Raw genomic sequence first — 25,305 nt, 5'->3', positions numbered from 1 at the left:
ATCTGAAGTTTAGATTCCTTACTGTCCTCTCCAGGCTCAGTTTCTCCTGTGAGCCATGAGGTATTCTGGACCTCTGGGGATCAGAAATATGTAAACTTCCATTTTATTGGTGAAGTAAATGTCTCTCACCCCTCTTTAACCACCTGATAAGTAGTTAGTGTTCTGGCTTAGCCCAAGTCAACCCCCAAGACCAATCAGCATCCTCTACACAACAATGCCATCATTATACCCAGGTCAGTGGTAGAGACACCTTATTTCTTGGATTAGGTTGATGGCTGGTTGTGGCTTGTCAGCTTTATCCATCTTAATGCAGTTAATTATCCTTTTCTTACATAGCCAATACTTGGAACTTATGCACACTTGAAAATGCCGACAAGAGACCGTAGAACTTTAGGAGTCAGTCAGTACATGCAAATCATTCTAGCTTACAATCATCACTTGTCAATCTCTCCAGGTTTGCAAAGGTCTTGTGTTTAATTACCCTCCTCTCCCTATCCATCCTCTTATTTTAGGTTTCTCTGGGTGCTTTTCTTTCCTGTTCAGGTTTTTGGTGCAAGGGTTCCTGACAGAGGGAATAACAGAGGTCACCTTTGGCAAGGCTGTATCTTCAGGAGTAAATTCTCATTAAAGAACTTCTCACTCCAAAGGAGTCTACGTTTCCTTGCTATTGAAAATAGTGCAGCCTTGGGCTGCAGGAGACTTTAGAAGGGTACTGGGTAACATGAGGACTCTTTTATAGAAATTGGTCTTGGGGTAATTACAGAGAAAAAGTGAAATATGTATAAGAAGAGAGATGCCCAAAGGTGTACTTAGTGATGCTAACTATTTTGGTAGGGCTCTTTGCCAGAAAGGCAAATGCTTGGCTGCTCTCTTGTATTTCTCTGAGGTTAAGTGATGACCTGATCGCAAACTGCACTGATAACCAAATTATGTATCTTCCTTGTAATCTACTAGGTGAACATTTTCTTGACAAATTTGATTATGATTTTGATGATTTAAGTAGCCCAAAGTGGGTTTTAGAATTCTTTTTAGATTCTTTATTCTCATCAACTGATATCAGGTTTTTTAGACTCCATCAACCTTGGATCCGGAGCCTGTCTTCGAAGCTTGGGATTTTAGAATTTTAACATTTAGGTTCACAGACTCTGCATAGCCTGAATTGTAAGGAGCACTAATGATCATCTCCTTAAGTATTGTCTATAACTCGATGCACTTTCATTTGGCTTGGAACTTCTTTTAGTCTTTCCTTTAAGATTTAGCTTTTACTGAATTTAGAAGTATTGTGTTTTAGTGCTCTTTTCTAGTCTTGTTGTGAAGTATCAAGTATATCAGGAGAATATTAACATAAACAGACCACTGTGTCATTTTGAAGCTGTTTCCTAAAGCAAAATAAATCAGAAACAGTGGTGGGATGAAGAAGTAAGAGTATTAGTGAAAGAGAAGAGAGAGGCATTTGGACGATTTTTGCAGGGAAAAAATGCAATTGAGTGGGAGATGTATAAAAGAAAGAGACAGGAGGTCAAGAGAAAGGTGCAAGAGGTGAAAAAAAGGGCAAATGAGAGTTGGGGTGAGAGAGTATCATTAAATTTTAGGGAGAATAAAAAGATGTTCTGGAAGGAGGTAAATAAAGTGCGTAAGACAAGGGAGCAAATGGGAACTTCAGTGAAGGGCGCAAATGGGGAGGTGATAACAAGTAGTGGTGATGTGAGAAGGAGATGGGGTGAGTATTTTGAAGGTTTTTTGAATGTGTTTGATGATAGAGTGGCAGATATAGGGTGTTTTGGTCGAGGTGGTGTGCAAAGTGAGAGGGTTAGGGAAAATGATTTGGTAAACAGAGAAGAGGTAGTGAAAGCTTTGCGGAAGATGAAAGCCGGCAAGGCAGCAGGTTTGGATGGTATTGCAGTGGAATTTATTAAAAAAGGGGGTGACTGTATTGTTGACTGGTTGGTAAGATTATTTAATGTATGTATGACTCATGGTGAGGTGCCTGATGATTGGCAGAATGCGTGCATAGTGCCATTGTACAAAGGCAAAGGGGTTATATAAGAGTGAGTGCTCAAATTACAGAGGTATAAGTTTGTTGAGTATTCCTGGTAAATTATATGGGAGGGTATTGATTGAGAGGGTGAAGGCATGTACAGAGCATCAGATTGGGGAAGAGCAGTTTGGTTTCAGAAGTGGTAGAGGATGTTTGGGTCAGGTGTTTGCTTTGAAGAATGTATGTGAGAAATACTTAGAAAAGCAAATGGATTTGTATGTAGCATTTATGGATCTGGAGAAGGCATATGATAGAGTTGATAGAGATGCTCTGTGGAAGGTATTAAGAATATATGGTGTGGGAGGAAAGTTGTTAGAAGCAGTGAAAAGTTTTTATCGAGGATGTAAGGCATGTGTACGTGTAGGAAGAGAGGAAAGTGATTGGTTCTCAGTGAATGTAGGTTTGCGACAGGGGTGTGTGATGTCTCCATGGTTGTTTAATTTGTTTATGGATGGGGTTGTTAGGGAGGTAAATGCAAGAGTTTTGGAAAGAGGGGCAAGTATGAAGTCTGTTGGGGATGAGAGAGCTTGGGAAGTGAGTCAGTTGTTGTTCGCTGATGATACAGCGCTGGTGGCTGATTCATGTGAGAAACTGCAGAAGCTGGTGACTGAGTTTGGTAAAGTGTGTGGAAGAAGAAAGTTAAGAGTGAATGTGAATAAGAGCAAGGTTATTAGGTACAGTAGGGTTGAGGGTCAAGTCAATTGGGAGGTGAGTTTGAATGGAGAAAAACTGGAGGAAGTGAAGTGTTTTAGATATCTGGGAGTGGATCTGGCAGCGGATGGAACCATGGAAGCGGAAGTGGATCATAGGGTGGGGGAGGGGGCGAAAATTCTGGGAGCCTTGAAGAATGTGTGGAAGTCGAGAACATTATCTCGGAAAGCAAAAATGGGTATGTTTGAAGGAATAGTGGTTCCAACAATGTTGTATGGTTGCGAGGCGTGGGCTATGGATAGAGTTGTGCGCAGGAGGATGGATGTGCTGGAAATGAGATGTTTGAGGACAATGTGTGGTGTGAGGTGGTTTGATCGAGTGAGTAACGTAAGGGTAAGAGAGATGTGTGGAAACAAAAAGAGCGTGGTTGAGAGAGCAGAAGAGGGTGTTTTGAAGTGGTTTGGGCACATGGAGAGGATGAGTGAGGAAAGATTGACCAAGAGGATATATGTTTCGGAGGTGGAGGAAGCAAGGAGAAGAGGGAGACCAAATTGGAGGTGGAAAGATGGAGTGAAAAAGATTTTGTGTGATCGGGGCCTGAACATGCAGGAGGGTGAAAGGAGGGCAAGGAATAGAGTGAATTGGAGCGATGTGGTATACCGGGGTTGACGTGCTGTCAGTGGATTGAATCAAGGCATGTGAAGCGTCTGGGGTAAACCATGGAAAGCTGTGTAGGTATGTGTATTTGCGTGTGTGGACGTGTGTATATGCATGTGTGTGGGGGGGGGTTGGGCCATTTCTTTCGTCTGTTTCCTTGCGCTACCTCGCAAACGCGGGAGACAGCGACAAAGTATTAAAAAAAAAAAAAAAAAAAAAAAAATTCAGAAACAGAGATTAGTGTATTAGGATTAGAAAAGCAAACACTTAACTCAAGGCTAGATACCTCTAAACTTTCTATGTAACTAATTAGGCACAAATAATGGCATTTCCCTGTGGGTACCCTATTTGTTGGGGTTGTTAAGTTAAATCTCAGGAGATTTAGTAAAGTATCTTCCAAGTGTTTATTCAGGATGTAGTTGTCTCTCTTCCACAACATATAATGGTTATCAGAATTCTAGATTTCTTCCCTACCCTATGATAGTTTTTGTGAGCCTGTTTTGCCCGTATGAATGTCGTGGCCATGAATTCAGGAAGGTGGTCGTCACTATTTGCTTCTCTAAGAAAGCTAGTTTTGGAGGAGATTATCTGGCAGGCTTTTGTTTTTCTATATCGATCATTAATACTTTCTTTAGGTTTGGAATGTTAATTTGATGTGGCATTAGGGTTGCCATTGTCAGGATAGATGTGAAGCCTTTTGTTAGTTTGCTGAGATGATATTTAAGGAAAAGTTCTTATGATACGTACCCTCTTGATGAAATTTTTCTTGAAAAATCGTCTTCACACATGTTGGTATTAGACCAATCCTGTAGAGAAATGTAAGTTTTGAAGTAAGAAAAATTCATTCAAGGGAGGTGTCTCTTGAATACATTTTTTTATTGTGTTCCCTACCCTTCCTTTCTCTCTCTTGCAAAATTGTTCTCTAACCATCATGTACAGTCATTGGGTGAACTTCTTTGTTCCAAGAATGGTAAGGTGATTCTTGCTGTATGAAGATTTTTGATTGGTTATAGGATAAACCTGGGCCAAGCCATACCAGGTGGTTAACAAAGGGTGAAAAAGAGTCATTTACTTCTCCAGGAAAATGGGTATCTCATGGCTGATGGGACACCACACTGGAGAGAAAGAGCTTTTCTTGTTTCAGAACTTAGTTATTTCCATGTTCAGTTAAACATCTAACCATATCTCAGCTAGTGATACATTATGAATTTATAATTGGTTTATGTCATTTACTGACCAACATAGATTGTCACATTTAAGAAATAATACTTGTCTGAAAGAGTTCATGTGAAAGCTGAAGAGATATGTTCATAAAACATTAGAAATGACTGTGACATCAGTGTGTATGGTACTGTAATATTTGATTAGTCTGCCTATATTAAAAGGGTGTTTATATTCTCAGAGTAAAGTTTTGTGATGGATTAACCAGTAAAACCATTAAATCTTCCTTGTCCTATGTTAGATACTGCCATTAGAATAGAAGACAGCAGCTCATGATTAACCCTGGGCAACAAATGTCTGGAAGACTTTACTGTTTTTATAATTTTCTTTACATATATGTTTAATTAAGAAAGATTTCTGTTCACTGAAATACCATTGCACTAGAATTCCCTCATGTTTAGGATAATCCCAGAAAAATGCTGAACAGAAATTTTATTTGAATTTTGAAAATACATCTTTACTCCAAGTATCCAGTGATTGTTAGTAGTGGAAAATCTGATCTTCCCAAATTTTACATAAACTCACTCTAACACACCTTACAACAGTCATAACTTAGGCAAAAGCCTGCTGTCACACTAAATGGTAATGAAGTTATGAACTGTGACAGCATTAACAGTTGATCATTAGTAATATTTGCCCTCATCATTATATCGATATCTACCCATCATTATAACATTAGTCTACATGTGAAGGATTATTCATTGTTCTTTTAAGGTGTATGGACTGCCCACTGATTTGTAATCTTTGGTTGATTTGGTTTGAAAATGGAATGGATATAATGCCTAACTTGTAAGCTTTTCTTAACAGTAGTTTAAGTAAATTTTTGATAGAGAAAAAAGAAACACAATAAGATTGTTCACTTATCATCATGACTGATGAAAAGTAGTAATTTGTGAGAATATCTTTCTAACTTGAAAGACTTTTTGGCTGTGTACATTATTTCCTAGGATTTTTATTATTAATTTTTTCCACTCTACATGATTATAGATTGAAATTAGATATTTGTTTTCATTGATGATTTTGGAACTCTGACTGACGCTGAATGACTTCATTTGTCTTTCGACAGTTAGGCCATCTCCATTCTAATGAATACCTACCATTCTCATTGAAATATCTCTTTTTATTTCCTGTTTAACAATGCTATCCACCTACTCATCCTGTAATAGTGATTGCAGTTCAAGTCACTCATTTTGGGTCCTCTGGTGTTAGCTGACATTCAAGCCACAGCAGGCTTAACTGACCAACTGTATGAGTTTAGCTCTCAGTGATGAAAAATATCCTGGTAAATTCAAACCCTTCATTTGATGTGTTTTAAAGCTTCTCTTCTGCAGTATTTAGAGCCAGATGACTAGAAAACACTTGAGCCCATTTTAACCAGTTGATATTATCAGTTCAAGTTTTAAAGAGGAGGCTTCCAGTTAATCTTCAGTCTATCACTAAGGCTTTATATGATTCTGGGCATTTTGCTGAGATTAGAATGGAAAGAGATTGCTTCTTACCTTTCCCTTACAGATTTGCTTACTGTCATCCAGTGAAATTAATTTGGATTGTTCCTTGGCTGTATAACATTTCCCATGTTTTCATCAGGCATAAGATTCACACTGTGCTAAATAGCTGCTGCTTTCATATGTAAGTATACTATGCTTGAAATTAAGATAGAGTACATTTTTGTATGATAACTTTTTATTGTTTATTTATAGTTCCTGTAGCTGTGCAAAGCACTTTTATGATTACTTCATTTGTTAAATAAGTATAATTATGTACCATCTTACCTTGTTCTCTACTGAAATACTGCTTAGGTAGGTGTTCCATCACAAGCTTGTCAGTCCAGAAGTGGACGTTAAGATGAACCTCCTTACATCTCTTTATCCGTCCATCAGTAAACAGCTGCCATGGATTTTTCCCATGTTAGGCACAAGTTCAAGATTCTGTAGAGGCATGATTTTGGATGAACTTCATTTTTTAAAAGAAGAAATATTACAGAATACAGCTCCCCACCCAATCTTTTTAGTAACTGACTCTACACTGATTAGGGACATTTGTTGCAAAGCATTGCAGTGTGTTTTAAAAGCATTAAATCTTGTTATGTCCATTCAACAAGTGTCATTTGCACAGGTGATTGAAACACAACTGACTTGCTCATATGCTCATATATGCATATATAACCAATTATACAACTCCAGGACCCCACTTATGGAGCTCTTGCTGCTTGAAATTGAGAAACAGGGAAATGATGTACTCCTTTGAAGCAGGAAGGTTCAAAATGATTGTGTTACTTTCTGTCCACGGATGATGATACAGCTTCACCAGTGATGTAGCATTTATGATGTTACCAATTTCACGTAGTCAATAACACCTGTACGCCATGAAGGGGGAGACCAAATTGGAGATAGAAGGAAGAAAGGAGTGAAGATCTTGAGTGATTGAGGTCTGAATATGTAGGAGGGTGAAAGGTGTGCTTGGGATAGACTGAATTAGAAAAATGTGGTATACAAGGGATGTAGTGAATTTGAGCAATGTGGTATAGACTGCACCAGGGCATATGTAGTGGCCAGGATAAACCATGGAAAGGTCTGTGTACCCTGATTGTGGATAGGGAGCTGTGGTTTTGGTGCATTACACATGACAGCTAGAGAATGAATGTTAGTTAATGTGGCCTTTCTTCATCTGTTCCTGGTGCTACCTCTCTGATGCAGATTACTGGTGAGCAAGTATGAAAGGAGAGGAAAATGTGGTAGTAAGAGGACTGTGTATGAGAGAGCTGAAGAGGGTGTTCTGAAGTGGTTTGTACATATGGAAAGGTGAGTGAGGAAAGGATGATAAAGAGGGCATACATGTCAGAAGTATAAGGAGTGAGGGAAAGGGGAAAACCAAAGAGTTGGTGGAAGGATGAGTGAAAGATGCTGTGAAGGCTCAGAGCTAGAACATGCGGGAGGGTGTGAGGTTTGCATGAGATTGAGCAAATTGGAATGATGGGGTTTACGGAGAAGGATGCGCTGTCACTAGGCTGAATGAGGGTATATGAAGTGGTTGGAGAAAAACCATGGAAAGGTCTTTGTGGTTGAGGATAGGGTGCCATGGTTTGTTGCATCATACATGTCAGCTAGAGATTGGAAATGAGTGAGTGAAGCACTTCATTGTGTATGTCTGGTGTTACCCAGCTAATGCATGAAATGAAGAGTATATATATGGGGAAAGAAATATATTTTTTTCTTTTTTCTTTCATAAGTTGTTCACTTTTTCATGCATTACTGAGGTAATACCGGGAACAGACAGAAAGAAGTCTCATTTGTTCACATCCATTCTCAAGCATTAATACACCCTCAAACCTCAGAGACCCTCCCGTAGTATGCCCCAACTGCTTTATATGCCCAGATTCAATTCACTGAAAGCACATCTCCCCTTGTAAATCACATTCCCTTTTAAACCACATTGCTGCAGTGCACTCCATCTCTTGCATGCCTATCTTCCTCCTGCATGTTCAGGCCCTGAGCACTCTGAATATATTCACTCTATCCCCTATCTCTTTCTACATTTCTGATGCTTGTTCCCACTGGGAACTCCCATCGAGTGGGTGGCCACAGCAGAAGGGTCTACACTTACCCGTCCTTACATGTCTCCCTCACATATACCATTCAGCACATTCTTCCACCACTTTTCTCCTTCTAGAACTCATCCACTCTTTCCCATGTCACAGGTGATCTTCCTCTCACAGCAACCCCTTTAATCATATTATTGCACACTTCATGTAAATTCCTTGTCTTGCATTCTTTCCATGTGCCCAGACCACCTCAAATATGTTTCTCCTACTCTGGTAAAATTAATTCCCTTTGCAATCATTGCCCTACCAAATCTCTCATACACTCCCTTATTTCTTTCTTCATTTCAACTAAGTCATACCATATGCTCATTTTGAATAACTTGTTTCCACAGCCTGGATTCCTGGCTTCTGTGACTCATTCCATGACCATGTTTTGGCTGCATAGGTCAGGGCTGGGGGGGACTGCCATCCATTAATCCTCGTTTCACATCCATGATTACAGCTTTACCCTGAATTATTCTGTTAAAGGACCCGATGACTTTTCTATCTATACTCCTCTCTCCCATATCTTTCCTTCCATATCTCCAGACTTATCTGAGATAGCTCTCAAATACTTAAATTCCATCATCTCTTCTAGTCTTTCTTCACATGTCTGTAACATAGTTTAGTACAATTTCTTCTCTCACCCTATAGGGCTTTGCAAAATCTCTGCTTTCATTCTCTTGCCCTTCAAAAGCCATTTCTTTGCTTTTACCCTTATTTACTAAGTCATAAAAAACACTAATAATCATCTGCAACTCCCCTTCACTCTCAGCAAACAACACAGTATCAACTACATACAGGCTTGTTACTTGCTACCATATGTCACCACCACACTCCATCTCTGCACCCACTTTTCCTAGATTTGCATTCATTACCCTTACCACTCCATCTATATATGTGCTAAAAAGCCACGGTGATGTCATACAACCCTGCCTCACACCCACATGTAAAGCAATGCTCTTGCTCAATTCTCTTTCCATTCTTAAACATTTATTTGCTCCTCTGTAAAAGGCATTCACACCATCCAATAGTTGTTCCCATGTCCCATAAAGCAGTCTTACCAACTGATCTCTTCAGTTCCATAAAGGCTGCATGCGGCTTTTAATTTTTCATAGATACTTTTCCTCTGTTATTCTCACAGGAAAAATCTGATCCGTGCATCCCCTACCTTTCCTAAAACTTCATTTCCACCCTGTCTATCCTTCCATCTCCAATTTGGTCAGCCCATTCTTTTTGTCCCCTCAACTTCTGACACATATTTCCTTTGTCAACCTCTCCTCAGTTATTTTCTCCATATGTCCAAAACATAACATTATACTCTCCTCAGCTTTCTTAGCCACTCTTCTTATTTCCAGACCTCTCTTTTACCCTTTCCTTACTTACTTTGACCAAACTATTTCACACCACTTATTGTCCTCACACATTTTATTTGCAACACATTTACCCTTCTCTGTACATTATCACCTGTATTCCATGCCTTCCATCCATAAAACAGTGTTCAGACTACTGTGCTTTCAACCATTCTTTATCCTTCCCAGGTAACGACCTTTCTTTCCATATATTCCTCAATGCTCCTTGAACCTTTGCCTTCTCACTCACTCCATGACTACTTCCTTTTCTATGGTCCATTTTCTGCCTTGTCCACTCCCAGGAGTTGAAAGCATTTCACTTCCTCAATTTTTTTCCATTCAAACTCACACCCCTACCAACCTATCCTTTAGCCCTGCTAAATTTGGTAACCTCGCTTTTGTTCACATCTACTCTAAATTTTCTCCTTTTGTGCTTTCTCCAAAACTCAAACACCAACTTCTGTCACCAGTGCTATGTCATCAGGAAACAACAGCTGACACTTCCAAGGCCTCCTCACCCCCTACCAACTGCATAGTCACCCCTCTCTCCAAGATTTTTGTATTTATGTCCTTCACCACACCATCCATAAACAATTTAAAGTCATGGTGACATCACACACCCACACACCAACCTTTACGTGGAACCTTGATAAAAACTTGTCGCTGCTCCTAGTAGGTTTTGTCCCACACATTATATTCATAAGGCCTTCCACTAAGCATCTCTTTCCACTGAATCATATGCTTTCTCCTGGTCCATAAATGCTGCATGCAAATCCTGTTTTTTTAGTATTTCTCATTAACATTCTTTAAAGCAAACACTTGATTCACTCATCCTCAGTCACTTCTGCAACCACATTTTTTCTCTCCAATTTGAAGCTCTGTACATACCTCCACTCTCTCATTTAGCTTTCTCCCATACAACTTTATCATTTACACTCAACAAACTAAAACCTCTTTAGTTTGAACACTCACAACTGTCTCCCCATCCTTTGTGTATAGTCACTATACATTTATTCTACCAATCCTCAAGCACCTCACCATGATCCTACATACATTGAAAATCCCAACCGACCTATCAAGAACAGTCACACCATTTCTTAAGAAATAATGCATCTACAATACCATCCACTTTAGTTGCCTTGCCACATTTCCTTGTAGGAAAGGTTTTCACCACCTCTTTTCTCATATTAAATCACTTTCCACGACTTTCTTTATACCTTTCTGACCCAAGCACCTTACATCTGCTAACTGATCATCAGGCACATTGAACACTCCTTCAGATACTTGCTCCAACACCTCTTCACTTTATCTCTACCTTTTTCCACTTCACTATTTACCCCTTTCTCCACTGTTGCCATTCATTCTCTTGTTTTTCTCACATTGTTAACCTTCCTGGGGTGGAAGTGAGCAGTAAGTAAGAGAGTGGAAGACCAGACACATAAGGCATAACTTAAGGTGGAGCAGATAAATTGTTTATAGAGGTTGTTGAGGAATTCTTTGTCTTGTCAAATCTGGTGCCAGTAAGTGTTCTGAGGGCATTCACCTTGTTGTTGCTTTTTGTGATGATATTTGTGTGGGAAGTGAATGGCATTTATGTCATAAGTGGTGCTAAAAAAGGTTGATGTTTTGGTCAGTGGGAGGGGCTGATCATTCTAAGTGACTGAAGGGTGTTAGCTGGATTTGTTTTGGTCAGTGGGAGTAGCTGACCTCTCTTAAGTGACTGAAGGGTGTTACCTGGATATATATTGGTCTGGGATTAAGATTATAATGGAAGACTTTTGTATAGATGAGATATTCTTTTCTGGGTGAGCCATTGTTTTAAGGGTATGATGCACTGCTACATATTTGATGTTGGTTCTGTCATATCAGTTTCTTGTGATGTGATTGCATCTGTAGATGTTGTTGCGGCACTCTGCTTGCTTGAGTTTACACTGCAAGTGAAAAATAACTATTGGTGAGGCTGTATCTTTGGGAGTATGGTCTTGTCAAAGAACTTTTTACTCCATAGGAGTCTACATTTTCCTGCTTCCAGAAGTATTGTAGCCTTGGTTACTGGAGCCTTTAAAAGGATTTGGATTACAACAAAACTCATGGAAATAGAACCTATTCTTAACGCTACCTTGCTAACACAGGTAATGGTGAATATGTGGCCTTTTTTGTCTGTTTTCCTGGCTCTGAAGCACTGAAGTGAGGGGGTAGTGGTGATGTTTCCTGTGGGGTGGGGTGGCGCCAGGAATGGATGGGGGCAAGCATGAATATGTACAAGTGTATATATGTATATGTCTGTGTATGTATATGTGTATATGTTGATATGTACGTGTATGGGCGTTTATGTATACATTTGTATGTGTAAGTGGATGGGCCGTTCTCTTTTTGTCTGGTTCCTGGGGCTACCTCACTGACGTGGGAGACGGCAATCAAATATAATAAAAGATAAGAACCAGGGCATGTGAAGCGTATGGGGTAAACCATGGAAAGTTTTGTGGGGCCTGGATGTAGAAAGGGAGATGTGGTTTCGGTGTATTACACATGACAGCTACAGACTGAGTGTGAATGAATCTGGCCTTTGTTGTCTTTTCCTAGCACTACCTCACACACCTGTGGGTGGAGGGGGGTTGCCATTTCATGTGTGGCAGGATGATGACGGGAGTAGATGAAGGAAGGAAGTATGGATATGTACATGTGTATATATGTATATGTCTGTGTATGTATATGTATGTATACGTTGAAATGTATAGGTATGTATATGTGCATGTATGGGCGTTTATGTATATACATGTGTATGTAGATGGGTTGGGCCATCCTTTCATCTGTTTCCTTGCACTACCTTGCTGATGTGGGAGACCGACAAAGTATAATAAAAAGATGAGAGGGCTTGGGAAATGAGTCAGTTGTTGTTCGCTGATGATACAGCGCGAGTGGCTGCATCGGATGATAAAGTGCAGAAGCTGGTGACTGAGTTTGGTAAAGTGTGTGAAAGAAGAAAGCTGAGAGTGTATGTGAACAAGAGCAAGGTTATTGGGTACAGTAGGGTTGAGGGAGAAGTCAATTGGAAGGTAAGTTTGAATTGAGAAAAACTGGAGGAAGTGAAGTGTTTTAGATATCTAGGGGTCGATTTGGCAGTGGATGGAACCATGGAAGCGGAAGTGAGTCACAGGGTTGGGGAGGGGGCGAAAATTCTGGGAGCGTTAAAAAATGTGTGGAATGCAAGAACATTACCCTCGGGAAGCAAAAATGGGTATGTTTGAAGGAATAGTGGTTCCAACAATGTTATATGGTTGCGTGGCATGGGCTATAGATAAGGTTGTGAGGAGGAGGGTGGATGTGTTGGAAATGAGATGTTTGAGGACAGTATGTGGTATGAGGTGGTTTGATCGAGTAAGTAATGAAAGGGTAAGATGGATGTGTGGTAATAAAACGAGTGTGGTTGAGAGAGCAGAAGAGGGTGTATTGAAATGGTTTGGTCACATGGAGAGAATGAATGAGGAAAGATTGACAAAGAGGATATATGTGTCAGAGGTGGAGGGAACAAGAAGTGGGAGACCAAATTGCAGGTGGAAGGATGGAGTGAAAAAGATTTTGAGCGATCGAGGCCTGAACATGCAGGAGGATGAAAGGCGCGCAAGGAATAGAGCGAATTGGAACGATGTGGTATACCGGGGTCGACGTGCTGTCAGTGCATTGAACCAGGGCATATGAAGGGCATATGGAAAGTTTTGTGGGGCCTGGATGTGGAAAGGGAGCTGTGGTTTTGGTGCATTATACATGACAGCTAGAGATTGAGTGTGAACGAATGTGGCCTTTGTTGTCTTTTCCTAGTGCTACCTTGTGCGCATGCGGGGGGGAGGGAGTTGTCATTTCATTTGTGGCGGGTTGGCGACGGGAATGAATAAAGGCAGCTGGTATGAATTATGTACATGTGTATATATGTATATGTCTGTGTATGTATATATATGTATACGCTGAAATGTATAGGTATTTATATGTGCGTATGTGGACGTGTATGTATATACGTATGTGTATGTGGGTGGGTTGGGCCATTTCTTTCGTCTGTTTCCTTGCGCTACCTCGCAAACATGGGAGACAGCGACAAAGGAAAATAGAAAAATGAATAAATATGTATATATATATATATATATATATATATATATATATATATATATATATATATATATATATATATATATATTTTTTCAAACTATTCGCCATTTCCCGCGTTAGCAAGGTAGCGTTAAGAACAGAGGACTGGGCCTTTTTCGGAATATCCTCACCTGGCCCCCTCTGTTCCTTCTTTTGGAAAATTAAAAAAAAAACGAGAGGGGAGGATTTCCAGCCCCCCGCACCCTCCCCTTTTAGTCGCCTTCTACGACACACAGGGAATACGTGGGAAGTATTCTTAATCCCCTATCCCCAGGGATAATATATATATATATATATATATATATATATATATATATATATATATATATATATATATATATAATATATATAATTACAGAGGTATAAGTTTGTTGAGTATTCCTGGTAAATTATATGGGAGGGTATTGATTGAGAGGGTGAAGGCATTTACAGAGCATCAGATTGGGGAAGAGCAGTGTGGTTTCAGAAGTGGTAGAGGATGTGTGGATCAGGTGTTTGCTTTGAAGAATGTATGTGAGAAATACTTAGAAAAGCAAATGGATTTGTATGTAGCGTTTATGGATCTGGAGAAGGCATATGATAGAGTTGATAGAGATGCTCTGTGGAAGGTATTAAGAATATATGGTGTGGGAGGCAAGTTGTTAGAAGCAGTGAAATGTTTTTATCGAGGATGTAAAGCATGTCTACGTGTAGGAAGAGAGGAAAGTGATTGGTTCTCAGTGAATGTAGGTTTGCGGCAGGGGTGTGTGATGTCTCCATGGTTGTTTAATTTGTTTATGGATGGGGTTGTTAGGGAGGTGAATGCAAGAGTTTTGGAAAGAGGGGCAAGTATGAAGTCTGTTGGGGATGAGAGAGCTTGGGAAGTGAGTCAGTTGTTGTTCGCTGATGATACAGCGCTGGTGGCTGATTCTTGTGAGAAACTGCAGAAGCTGGTGACTGAGTTTGGTAAAGTGTGTGAAAGAAGAAAGTTAAGAGTAAATGTGAATAAGAGCAAGGTTATTAGGTACAGTAGGGTTGAGGGTCAAGTCAATTGGGAGGTAAGTTTGAATGGAGAAAAACTGGAGGAAGTAAAGTGTTTTAGATATCTGGGAGTGGATCTGGCAGCGGGTGGAACCATGGAAGTGGAAGTGGATCATAGGGTGGGGGAGGGTCGAAAATCCTGGGAGCCTTGAAGAATGTGTGGAAGTCGAGAACATTATCTTGGAAAGCAAAAATGGGTATGTTTGAGAGAATAGTGGTTCCAACAATGTTGTATGGTTGCGAGGCGTGGGCTATGGATAGAGTTGTGCGCAGGAGGATGGATGTGCTGGAAATGAGATGTTTTAGGACAATGTGTGGTGTGAGGTGGTTTGATCGAGTAAGTAACGTAAGGGTAAGAGAGATGTGTGGAAATAAAAAGAGCGTGGTTGAGAGAGCAGAAGAGGGTGTTTTGAAATGGTTTGGGCACATGGAGAGAATGAGTGAGGAAAGATTGACCAAGAGGATATATGTGTCAGAGGTGGAGGGAACGAGAAGTGGGAGACCAAATTGGAGGTGGAAAGATGGAGTGAAAAAGATTTTGTGTGATTGGGGCCTGAACATGCAGGAGGGTGAAAGGAGGGCAAGGAATAGAGTGAATTGGATTGATGTGGTATACCGGGGTTGACGTGCTGTCAATGGATTGAATCAGGGCATGTGAAGCGTCTGAGGTAAACCATGGAAAGCTGTGTAGGTATGTATATTTGCGTGTGTGGACGTATGTATATACATGTGAATGGGGGTGGGTTGGGCCATTTCTTTCGTCTGTTTCCTTGTGCTACCTCGCAAACGCGGGAGACAGCGACAAAGCAAAAAAAAAAAAAAAAAAAAATATGTAATATATTATAATATATATTTTCTTTCTTTCTTTCATACTATTCGCCATTTCCCGCATTAGCGAGGTAGCGTTGAGAACAGAGGACTGGGCCCTTGAGGGAATATCCTCACCTGGGCCCCTTCTCTGTTCCCTCTTTTGGGAAAAAAAAAAAAAAAAAAAAAAAAAAAAGAGAGAATTGGGCCAGGTGAGGGTATTCCCTCAAAGGCCCAGTCCTCTGTTCTTAACGCTACCTCGCTAATGCGGGAAATGGCGAATAGTTTGAATGAAAAATATATATATATATATATAATATACATAATGTATATGATATATATATACATAATATATATAATATATTATGGGATAAACCATGGAAAGTTCTGTGGGGCCTGGATGTGGAAAGGGAGCTGTGGTTTCGGGCATTATTGCATGACAGCTAGAAACTGAGTGTGAACGAATGTGGCCTTTGTTGTCTTTTCCTAGCGCTACCTCGCACACATGAGGGGGGAGGGGGATGTTATTCCATATGTGGCAAGGTGGCGATGGGAATGAATAGATGCAGACAGTGTGAATTGTGTGCATGTGTATATATGTATGTGTCTGTGTGTGTCTATATTTGTGTACATTGAGATGTATGGGTATGTATATTTGCATGTGTGGACGTGTATGTATATACATGTGTATGTGGGTGGGTTGGGCCATTCTTTCGTCTGTTTCCTTGCGCTACCTCACTAACGCGGGAGACAGCGACAAAGCAAAATAATAATAAAAAAGTATGAATTATGTACATGTGTATATATGTATATGTCTTTGTATGTATATATATGTACACGTTGTAATATATAGGAATGTATATGTGCGTGTGTGGACTTGTATGTATATACATGTGTGTGTGGGTGGGTTGGGCCATTCTTACATCTGTTTCCTTGCGCTACCTCGCTAACGCGGGAGACAGTGACAAAGTATGATAAATAAATGAATATTAGTAATAAGTTTCTGATTTTGTGTTATCTCCCTACATCTCTCAAAGAACTGTTCACTGTCCACATTGGTGATCTCATTCAAAACTTTAGGGTGTGATCAAGTCACCCCTAAGTCTTCATTCTTCCAAGGTGGTTGAATTTTAAGCTTCCAACCCTTCCCAGTTACTTAGGTCTGTTAATTCTGGTTCCATCTTTGTTGCCCTTTTCTGTGAGCTAATTTTGTTCCTTTAGGTGTGGTGACCAAAACTGAGAAGCATATTCTAGTTTTGACCTTATGTAGGATATGAATAGCTTGCTCAGTATTTCCCAATCCACATATGATAGTCTATGCTGTGCAACCAATTGAATGTATAAGGGAAAATGTAAGGAACCCGAGAGTCTCTCAGCAAGGAAGACAGGGTTATTAAATGATTAGGAATACCTTGGACTGTACCAAAAATATATCAAACAAAAGCATGTGAAACCCCTGCAAGAAAGCTAGAATGGCTATTCAGTGTTCTGCCAGGAGAAAAATGGAACATGCATGGAACAGTTACAGAAACATTTGAAAGAAGACATTTAGTTGAAATCAGTACCAGATGAACCTAGAATATATGATTATGGAATGCAGTTGGCAGCATAGTGAAACAGTATTATTCATCAAGCAAGACACTGTGTGTGCCATACACTAGTCCTGTCATTTTGGCAAAATCTTATAAGTACTCAAAGGTTGCAGGTACATAACTAAGTGCATTCTCTCTCTCTCTCTCTCTCTCTCTCTCTCTCTCAAAAGTTTACATGGTTCAAATTGCTAAAATTCAAATGATTTTTTTGAGAATTAATAACTTTTTACTGTACTTTATTGATTACCAAACGACTAAATAGTGGTAGGTAGGATGTGAGATGTGCCATTACTTGGGATGATTGGAGTGGAATGTTCATTGGCGAGCCTGTTGGTGAGTGGGGTATGTCTTGTTACAGTACTGTAGATAGTGACTGATATATCAGTAAACTTTCATTTATTGACGTTACACTTGTTAATTCATAAATACATTTTTTTTTGCATGAACTTCAAAGCAGAAATTTTCGTGCTGCTTTTTTGTAAAGTGATGAATGATAAAGTGCTTGAGTACCTATTGATAAATCTACCAAGGACAGGATTATTAATCCAGTTCCTGAAGTTGCTTCAGGAGAACACTACCCACATGACTTTCATACAGTATGCTAATCAAAATGTTGTTCACATGTATATTTAGTATTTGTATGTATGTTTATTTTTGTGGGTGCATACAATATACTGAAGACAGGACAAACAGGTATTCTTTGATGATGAGTGAGTGTTATTACTTCAGAAGCAAAGTTATTGGAGAAAAGAAAACTAACATGTATACTGTATATATGGGCTTTGTGCCAGGAATCTTTACAACTTTTCTATCGTGTTGGTATAGATGAAAATCTGTCATATTGGTATATTTCCCTTTAATCAATAGCACATTTTGATATTTGTACTGTAATTCTTGAAGGAATCATTTAAAAAGATTAAGTTTTGTATTGTATATATATATATATATATATATATATATATATAGGATATAATTTAACCAGTCACACATTAACTGGACCATGCAGATTGCATATTGTTTTACATTTTGCCATCGTGTACTAGAAAGAAGACTTCCAATATTTTATAGGCTCGAGAAAGATAGATTACAAACTATTAAACATTACTGGATAGAACATTTTCAGCAAGGTGAGGTATTCAAAAGCTAGTAACCAGTAGGAAAATACTGACAAACAGACTCACTTTAGGTTTGACTGTCCTCACAGATATTTAGTACGGGATTAGCACTACACTGGGGTCATACTGCTAAGATTTCATAATGTCATAAATGACTATTCTGTAATTACTTGACTTCTGAATACCTCTTATTTAAGATATACTATTCTGAACAGATTTCCATAATTTTCTTTAACCATTTAATTTTGATAAAAGATGGTTCCTGTGAAGATACTGAATGCTGCCAATATTCAAAGACTGTGTCCTTAAAAGATGAGGAAAATTACCAGTATGACCTCAAACATAGAACTGATATTTTTCAGACAAATCTTAACATCTGGAGAATCAATGTTTTATTGAGGTGTTCTGGATTCCTCTTTTATATATTACCCGTTGTAAGATTAACAAATAAAATCGACATATACGGTATGCTTAAAACCAGGATCCAAAAATTAAGCATCTTTCCCCTGACTTCCTTAAGAAATACGTACATGTCCTTGTTTGTAGAGTCATAGCCACTAGTTGAATCATTCTTGTGAGCATATAGATTTTTGATATGACCATACTCATTCTAGCCTTATAGGATTTGAATTTTTTTTCGATATCTAAAGAGGAACTTGAACACTTTCATTACCGTCAATCATGAAGACTGGATTAACTTATGCTTGTATCCTTTATGTTTGCATAAATCACATCTGGAAATATCCATTTGTGATGTAGCTGAAACCCATATATGTCTTCCAGTTGTGGTTAGGAATATTGTGCTTAAATGGAAATATCTAAGTTATTAGGAATGTTGTGATTACAAGGAAGTATTTGAAATGTAAAAAAATTTGTGACTCCCAAAGTGTTACTCCAGTGCAAGGTATTCCAGTCTTTTGACTTAGTGAATAATAGCAATAACAGTTTTTCAGGAATCTTTTGCTGGTAATTTAGTCCATGAACTTGGATCTGCAGTTTAGTTTTCTCTTTTTCACTGTAATTGTTTGCTGTAGATACGATAAAAATACTCCCGTTTTCTTGTTACAGTGTATCCTCTGAAACCTGGACTAACTGGTGTGCAAGGGTGTTGGAACTGGGATGTTTCAGGTTTGGGGAAAACTATATCTTCCCAGACTCGGATTATATTCTCTCACATCCGGACTATCTTAGCCAGTCTTGTGTTGTAGGCTAAGAAAATATTTGCTCACCATTAATTGCACCACCTGGATAAAATGTACACAATCTGGAATAGCTTTTTTTGCTTCCTGTAATTTAGACAGAATCCTATCTAGGGTTAGGATGTAGCAGGTTTCAAGGTGTGGCTGGATTGGAGGGTTTTAAAATATCTGGGGTCTGGAGGATCCAACATTCAGATTGTCCATGTTTGGGAGGAAACACAGTACAGTATATAGTAAGTAAAATGCATCATCATTGGTCACATATCTTGTAAATGAATGGTTCAAACAGGGTAATATTTATGGAAATGGTAGACCAGGTGAGAAAGTAGTGCTGGTACTAAGTGTCATTTCTGTAGATGGTGGTTTTGGAGCATGCCTTTTGATTCTTTGCTCTTTAATATTTCCAGTTTATTAAAAGTACCACTTGTTAAGAATTCACTCAATTTTTTTTTTATTTAAGGATAAGTAGCTTTGCTACTGTGTATAAAAGAGTATATGTTACATGTTGTGGATGTACTAGATACGAAAATAGGATGCAGTCCTTATGAAAGGATTAGTAGAAAATTTGGTTTTTTGGTTTTCACTCACCCTGCTGTGTGATATTTGCCATTGTTTGTTTCTTAAAACCTTGGGGTCATAATTTGTGGGCTTTGAATACTGATTAGATAACAATCAAAAGCTGTTCTGATTCTTGCAGCCCAGTTATCCTTTTATTCTAAACAGAAAAAAAACCATGGCTTTGACAGGTTTAACATTAGCAGAAACATGTTTAGGGATATTCTGTCATGCTTTAACCCTTCCAAGACAACAGTCCTCTAAAAGTCACATCCCACAAATGGCAGATTTTTAGCAATATTTAACTACTAAAAGACAAATAATATAAACTGTTTAATCATTCCCAGCCAATTAAACACATCAAATAGACATCTAAACCTTTGTGCACCACTGAGGCTTTTAAATAATTGTGGGGTCTCATCAGTGTATACCAGAGACCCCAGCATGCTGTCTTAGCTTTAAATTGCAAGTAATAGGAAGGGGTACTAGAGGAAGTGGCAGGAGTATAACAGGAAGGTGCAGGGGCTGAAAAAGAGGGTTAATAAGAGTTGGGGTGAGAGACTGAGCAACTTTAAAGAAAATATTTTGAAAGGCAGTGTAAATGTAATAGTTTTTATTCATCTGAAACACATTTGTGTACACTGCATACGAAGGTTGGGGCCCTGGGTAGGGGAGCACTTCCAACCACTGAGATTTTCAGTAACTGAGCCTTGTTGATATTTCTGCATACTAGTTAGACTTGGAGGTAACATCTGGCATCATCACATGCCTCTCGTTAGCAAAAGAAGCATGGGATCACTAAAACGGGCAGGAAAATTAAGCCTGTGACTTACGAAGTTTGGTCTTACCAGACTTCCATAAATATTTTAAAAATCTCCCCAAAAGGGTTAAAGTTTACATGTATTCTTGTATCTATATACATACATTCAAGATTGTTATTTTTATTGCTATAGTTAGTGTTATTCTAACTTAATTTGTTTCTGAAATTTTAGATGATTTAGACAATATATTGGAACTGTTGTAGAGATTCCACTCAACAGGTTTGCAGTATTCATCATACAGCATAGTTGTTAAAGGCTTAAGATTATTGCAGTACTCATTTCTGTACATATTATAGATAAACCCAGGCCAACTCAACTGGACCTGGATCAGAATTTATCCCTAAGTTTGCCACATCATTTTTCTTCCTATACGACAAGATTTATCTCCCCTGGGAAATGTGTAATAATACTTACTAAGAGAATGATTAAAGAGTTTAGTTGACATATTCATGTTTTTTTTTTTTTTTTCAAAAAGAGTTACAGTACTTTAATCTGAAGTGCAATAAACGCATTCAATTTCAACAGGATTTCTTTTTACAGAACCTAATGGGCCAGAATCTAGACTTTTCTTTATATGATTTCATCTGGAGAAATAATGCTTGTAACTAAACTCTTCATTTATCATGGTAAGTAGCTCACTTGGCAGCCAGGAACCATCTCTACATATTTGTAAATTAATATGTAAATATTTGTCTTAAGCTCTCTTGATACCATATATGCCGTGTACATCAAAATGCTGTGTGTGTGTGTGTGTGTGTGTGTGCACGTGTATGTGTGTGTGTACATTCTGTAAGTGCAATTACCTTTGGAATAAATACATCATTAAAACTACTTAACGTGTATATCCCTTTAGTCCTAGAAGTAATCAAGGTGGTACCAGAGTATGCTTGTCTTTGCTTACACCACGAGTGAAAACTTACCTTCACCGAGGTTGTATCATTGACTGTCGATGAAATGCAGTAAGGTTTCACTAAGGAACTTCTCGCTGCAAAGGAGTCTATCGTTTCTCTGCTTCTAAAAATAGCACAGCTTTGAAGCTGCAAGAGTCCCATCCATGGGAAGGGTCCTGAGTTTATGCAATAATTAAAAATTAAGAACAACTGAGAGCTTTTATCATAGTTTCCAAATGACACTTTGGAGGCTGGGTAAAGATCAAAACTTTACTCATTCATGCTATTTGAAGTTTTATGATGTTACTTGTGTCACAGTCACCATGATGTAACACAAATTCTCATATTTCCAGTAGTCACTTTCCACATAATATTTTATTATTTTTATTTTGCTTTGTCGCTGTCTCCCGCGTTAGCGAGGTAGCGCAAGGAAACAGACGAAAGAAATGGCCCAACCCACCCACATACACATGTATATACATACACGTCCATCCACGCAAATATACATACCTATACATCTCAATGTACACATATATATACACACACAGACATATACATATATACACATGTACATAATTCATACTGTCTGCCTTTATTCATTCCCATCGCCACCTCGCCACACATGGAATAACAACCCCCCTCCCCCCTCGTGTGTGAGGTAGCGCTAGGAAAAGACAACAAAGGCCCCATTCGTTCACACTCAGTCTCTAGCTGTCATGTAATAATGCACCGAAACCACAGCTCCCTTTCCACATCCAGGCCCCACAGAACTTTCCATGGTTTACCCAGACGCTTCACATGCCCTGGTTCAATCCATTGACAGCACGTCGACCGCAGTATACCACATCGTTCCAATTCACTCTATTCCTTGCACGCCTTTCACCCTCCTGCATGTTCAGGCCCGATCACTCAAAATCTTTTTCACTCCATGTTTCCACCTCCAAATTGGTCTCCCACTTCTCCTCGTTCCCTCCACCTCTGACAAATATATCCTCTTGGTCAATCTTTCCTCACTCATTCTCTCCATGTGACCAAACCATTTCAAAACACCCTCTTCTGCTCTCTCAACCATACTCTTTTTATTTCCACACATCTCTCTTACCCTTACATTACTTACTTGATCAAACCACCTCACACCACATATTGTCCTCAAACATCTCATTTCCAGCACATCCACCCTCCTGCGCACAACTCTATCCATAGCCCACGCCTCTTAACCGTACAACATTGTTGGGACCACTATTCCTTCAAACATACCCATTTTAGCTTTCCGAGATAATGTTCTCGACTTCCAAACATTCTTCAAGGCTCCCAGAATTTTCGCCCCCTCCCCCACCCTATGATTCACTTTCGCTTCCATGGTTCCATCTGCTGCCAGATCCACTCCCAGATATCTAAAACACTTTACTTCCTCCAGTTTTTCTCCATTCAAACTTACCTCCCAATTGACTTGACCCTCAACCCTACTGTACCTAATAACCTTGCTCTTATTCACATTTACTCTTAACTTTCTTCTTTCACACACTTTACCAAACTCAGTCACCAGCTTCTGCACTTTCTCACATGAATCAACCACCAGCGCTGTATCATCAGCGAACAACTGACTCACTTCCCAAGCTCTCTCATCCACAATAGACTGCATACTTGCCCCTCTTTCCAAAACTCTTGCATTCACGTCCGTAACAACCCCATCCATAAACAAATTAAACAACCATGGAGTCATCACACACCCCTGCCGCAAACCTACATTCACTGAAAACCAATCATTTCCTCTCTTCCTACATGCACACATGCCTTACATCCTCGATAAAAACTTTTCACTGCTTCTAACAACTTGCCTCCCACACCATATATTCTTAATACCTTCCACAGAGCATCTCTATCAACTCTATCATATGCCTTCTCCAGATCCATAAATGCTACACACAAATCTATTCGCTTTTCTAAGTATTTCTCACATACATTCTTCAAAGCAAACACCTGATCCACACATCCTCTACCACTTCTGAAACCACACTGCTCTTCCCCAATCTGATGCTCTGTACATGCCTTCACCCTCTCAATCAATACCCTCCCATATAATTTCCCAGGAATACTCAACAAACTTATACCTCTGTAATTTGAGTACTCACTCTTATCCCCTTTGCCTTTGTACAATGGAACTATGCAAGCATTCCGCCAATCCTCAGGCACCTCACCATGAATCATACATACATTAAATAACCTTACCAACCAGTCAACAATACAGTCACCCCCTTTCTTAATAAATTCCACTGCAATACCATCTAAACCTGCTGCCTTGCCGGCTTTCATCTTCCGCAAAGCTTTTACTACCTCTTCTCTGTTTACCAAATCATTTTTCCTAACCCTCTCACTTTACACACCACCTCGACCAAAACACCCTATATATATATATATATATATATATATATATATATATATATATATATATATATATATATATATTTTCCCCGGGGATAGGGGAGAAAGAATACTTCCCACGTATTCCCTGCGTGTCGTAGAAGGCGACTAAAAGGGGAGGGAGCGGGGGGCTGGAAATCCTCCCCTCTCGTTTTTTTTTTTTTTTTTTCCAAAAGAAGGAACAGAGAATTGGGCCAGGTGAGGGTATTCCCTCAAAGGCCCAGTCCTCTGTTCTTAACGCTACCTCGCTAATGCGGGAAATGGCGAATAGTTTGAAAGAAAAAGAAAAAGAATATATATATATATATATATATATATATATATATATTTTTTTTTTTTTTTTTTTTTTTTTTCATACTATTCGCCATTTCCCGCGATAGCGAGGTAGCGTTAAGAACAGAGGACTGGGCCTTTGAGGGAATATCCTCACCTGGCCCTCTTCTCTGTTCCTTCTTTTGGAAAAAAAAAAAAAAAAAAAAAAAAAAAAAAAGAGAGGGGAGGATTTCCAGCCCCCCGCTCCCTTCCCTTTTAGTCGCCTTCTACGACACGCAGGGAATACGTGGGAAGTATTCTTTCTCCCCTATCCCCAGGGATAATATATATATATATATATATATATATATATATATATATATATATATTATCCCTGGGGATAGGGGAGAAAGAATACTTCCCACGTATTCCCTGCGTGTCGTAGAAGGCGACTAAAAGGGGAGGGAGCGGGGGGCTGGAAATCCTCCCCTCTCACTTTTTTTTTAATTTTCCAAAAGAGGGAACAGAGAAGGGGCCCAGGTGAGGATATTCCCTCAAGGGCCCAGTCCTCTGTTCTCAACGCTACCTCGCTAATGCGGGAAATGGCGAATAGTATGAAAGAAAAGAAAGAATATATATATATATATATATATCCCTGGGGATAGGGGAGAAAGAATACTTCCCACGTATTCCCTGCATGTCGTAGAAGGCGACTAAAAGGGGAGGGAGCGGGTGGCTGGAAATCCTCCCCTCTTGTTTTTTTTTTTTTTTATTTTCCAAAAGAAGGAACAGAGAAGGGGGCCAGGTGAGGATTTTCCCTCTAAGGCCCAGTCCTCTGTTCTTAGCGCTACCTCGCAAACGCGGGAAATGGCGAATAGTATGAAAAAAAAAAAAAAAAAAAAAAAATATATATATATATATATATATATATATATATATATATATATATATATATATATATATATGTATATATATATATATTTATATATATATA

This window comes from Panulirus ornatus, chromosome 34, assembly GCF_036320965.1.
Source record: "Panulirus ornatus isolate Po-2019 chromosome 34, ASM3632096v1, whole genome shotgun sequence".
Classification (NCBI taxonomy): Eukaryota; Metazoa; Arthropoda; class Malacostraca; order Decapoda; family Palinuridae; genus Panulirus; species Panulirus ornatus.
The sequence above is the reverse complement of the archived record's forward strand: the minus strand, read 5'-3'. Positions refer to the sequence as shown.